The sequence below is a fragment of the Morone saxatilis genome, unplaced genomic scaffold, assembly GCF_004916995.1.
Source record: "Morone saxatilis isolate NCDOM2014 unplaced genomic scaffold, NCSU_SB_2.0 Contig8, whole genome shotgun sequence".
NCBI classification, from domain to species: Eukaryota; Metazoa; Chordata; class Actinopteri; family Moronidae; genus Morone; species Morone saxatilis.
Window position 1 is genome coordinate 214,051 of NW_023340257.1, and position 3,913 is coordinate 217,963.

A 3,913-nucleotide genomic window follows, 5' to 3' on the forward strand; every position below is an offset into this window, starting at 1 on the left:
TTGCACATATCTGCATGGTCTGAATCTCCACTACCACAAGTCTGCAATGTTGAACCACCATGTTTCTGCAGTAGCGTTCCGAAGCCAATGTAGATTTTCCTTTGTGCTTGGAAAGGAAGGGTGAAGTGAGGGAGTTGCAACCTGCAACTACACAACTAGCTGTCACTAAGTCCTACACACTGGATATTTAAGCAGAGTAGATCCAGTGTTTAACTTTGTTAGCTTTCAACTCTTAGCTCTATTAGTTCCATTAGTTGTAAACTCACCACAGGACTCTGCTTCACACCCACACCCACACACACACACACATACACACAATATACAGAGGCAGGGTAGCATCTGGCTAACAACAACCTGAGAAGACAAGCTACGCTATATAGGACGTATGGGTTCAAAATGGGAGATCACGTTCATGCTTGTATTTTTATTGTGTAAATGTGTTAATTACATTATTGTTACAATCAAATACATGTAACGTTACTAGCATTCTGTTGTCAGACTTGACAGGAGAAGTCAGGCAGGGTGGGGACAGAAAAATAACCCAAAAAAGAGAGCAGGGCACCAAGGTCACAGTGGCTGGGCATACGGTTTGAAGTTTATTTATTTAAAAAAAGACAATGTACATTAATTAACATGAAGACAGGTCAACTATGTAAATGTGCCAGGTTTAGCCATACAGGCTAATTTTCATCTGCAGTTCCTAGCAGGTTAATGGCATATATTATGAGGGCATCAAGGTCAGACACAGGGGCAACGACAGCCATGGGCACTGGTGAAGTTCTTGCCCTGGCTACATAGCAGCATATTGTAACAGCAATGGTGGTACACCTCATTTTCAGTCTCTGAGCAGTAAGTCTGAACTTGAAAATATCGCTTTCAGTATGGCTGTTCCTGGAACAATTTACAACACACTGTAAAAATCCACAGTATAGTACCCATGGAGCACTTTAGGAACATGCTTTTAAAACATAATCATTTTAACCGAATGATGTCAATTTTCTACTTATATTTTAATTTGAATATTTAGTTCATGATTGTATTTTATTTTCTGTTTATCATGTTTTTATATAAATGTATCAGTATCAGTATCATTCAGTATCTTGTATTATTTTATTTGAAATGAAAATGAGATCTTAATCTCAGTGGATTTTACCTGGTTAAATAAAGGTTAAATGAATAGATGCTTACAGATGTGCAAGGAACAGGTGCACATGTACCATAAAGGCAGTCACAGTAAGTAGTTTAACTATTTACAGATTAAACAATGGACCATCTGTCAAGTTCTCATCTCAAGTTCTGAGATTTTAGCAATAACTGACTACAATGTTATCATAAATGATAAAACTCAAGATGTTTTATATATTATAGCTACTGTAGTGCTGAAAGGTTTGCTTCAGTTAGGTTACAGACTGGATCACCAATGACAGTAGAACAGTAGAACATAGTTTACCAGAGCCTTGACTGTAGACGAGATTCCTCTTAGCAAACCAAGGATCACTTCTGACAGTGGGTGTGAGTCTAAAGATCACTGGAATCAGCCGAAAAAAATATGCTCTACTTGTAGGTTATAACTGTAGAATAATACCAACAAGGTTTCCCAGAGAAATTCTCAGAAGATTCTCACAGCACTTAAAAATGAAAAATTAACAACATCACTGTGGACAGTATTAAGTCATTATACATTCCATAATAGTCCATGGTTTGGTAATTTTGTCTTGCTAGGGGTTTGTCCTTTTCACCCAATATCTGGGTGAAAAGGACTGGCCTACACTGAATTTGACTTGAAGTGTTATCCTGATATCATTATAGCCTATTTGCATGTGCAAACGTGAAGGTGAACGTAACACAGTTCAGAGTAGAGGAACTCTGTATACAGTAAGTGCGTGACTGCTATGTAGACTGCTCATTGTGGCTAAATTCAGTTATTGGTCGCTACTGACAACTAAAAAGCTATTTCTGAAGAATGAGCCTGCAGGGAAACATCTACTTTCAAAATGTTTTACGCTGACTATCATACAGAGGATTTATTCACTGGATGCTACAGACTGGAAAATACATCCAGGGCACTACAGTTTATGGACTAACCTCATAACCCAGTCATTTTACTTTTAAGGCAGGGCAGTTAATAGTCTCTAAAATGCCAACAGGATAATATAATAACCAAGATTTAAAATGTTATATTCTTGGAATTTCCTGGTGGCTGACCATACAGCTATATGGGCCACCCTATCTCAGAGACAGACCCTCTGATGCAACACAGAAACCTCCTCCTTTTTCACAGCAGCCACCTCGACTGACTGAATGGAATGGAACCTTAAGCAGTATCATTGGTAACACAGGTGTTTACCCTACTATTTCATGTCAAAATGGCTGCTGTGAAAAAAAGGTCTATTGGTTGAACTGAAGTCTGAAACAAGAATCATACCTATGAATATTATATTCCATTTCTGATAATAGATCCTCCTAAATGTTACACACTGAACCTTAGACACACTAAGACTCAAAACACAATCCATGAGTAACTTGGGGAAAAATTGAAAAGGAGCAGCAGAATCTGTCAGTGCATGCCACAGCCGGGGGGGAAACCTTACCAAGCTTCAAAATCAGACTCCTCCTTTTGGTTATAGTGCCTATGGCTTTCTCACATTACCACAACAGCCAAATCCTACTATATATATCTTATAGTATCATATAGTATGTGACAAGTAGTCTTACATTCTGAACTTTTATTGATTTGCTTTTGTACGACGGTGATAAATTATGGTCATGTCAATAAAGTATAAAAGTTTAGATTTTGACAGAATTTCAGCTCCGCGGTTGACAGCCTAGAGCTCTCTCTCTTCACTTATGCCCAATGTCTCTCGACATTCTCGCTTTGGCCGTTAAAGTGATTCAGCAGGAGGAGCCGAGAGAGCTACACAGACACTGAGAGAGAGGGGGAGGGAAGGAGGGAGAGAGAGAGAGAGAGAGAGGACGGCGGACAGGACTGGGATAGCGAAGACAGTCGAGACTCGGACTGGGAGTGTATTTCCAGGGGGGTTTTCCGGGGAGATGCTGTCCCCACCGAGGAGATGGATCAGAGAGCAGCCTCTGAGCTCTGTAACCTCGTAAGTCCGCTCATGTTCCGCTCACTCTGTCGCTGTTCTCTAACTTAACATCCCTGTTACAGCCTCAGTAACCCAGATGGAGGATATTGCAGATATAGGATATATCAAGTCATAGTAAAAACCATCCTGTCAGAGATACTGACAGGATGAACATGAGAACATGAGAGCAGGTTCTCTACATTGAGTCAGCAGCTCTCCTCCTCGGAGTTCGCACGAAACTGATTTAGGTCCGAACTGAACTCATGTACCGTTCTCTGTATAACGGGTGCAACTGATTAACGCTGCAAAAGAGCTTCTTGTATGTCTACTTTTTGCTGAAACACTAGATAAGTAGATGAGTAGGACTGTTCTGAATCCTTTGTCTATTTAAATCATCATTTTAAAGCAACCTTTTTTGATAGTAAGGGAGAAAACTGTCAGGAGGGCCACTCTGTATACTTGGCCAACATCCATGTTAAATTGATGCTTTCAATAGAATACCATAGCTGTGTATATTTTCACCTTAAGTCATTTTCATACATACAGAGTTGAACCAGTTTGAGTTTTTTCTCCTGGTCCTGATATCAAAGCTGCAGGAAGTAACTTTAAAAAATAACCTTTTCTCATATTTGCTGAAACTTTCACTATATGCTGACAGTAGTATAGGAGACAGATAACAGCCGAAAAAGATAGAATGACACTTTAGGCTTGTGGCTTGAAGATAGTTGATCAGGGACGTGCACAGGGGGGGGCAGGGGGGCGGTCGCCCCCCCTCGTGGCCCAATTGTTGAAAAACGCGTGCTAAAGTGCCCTCTTGGGAGCCAAAA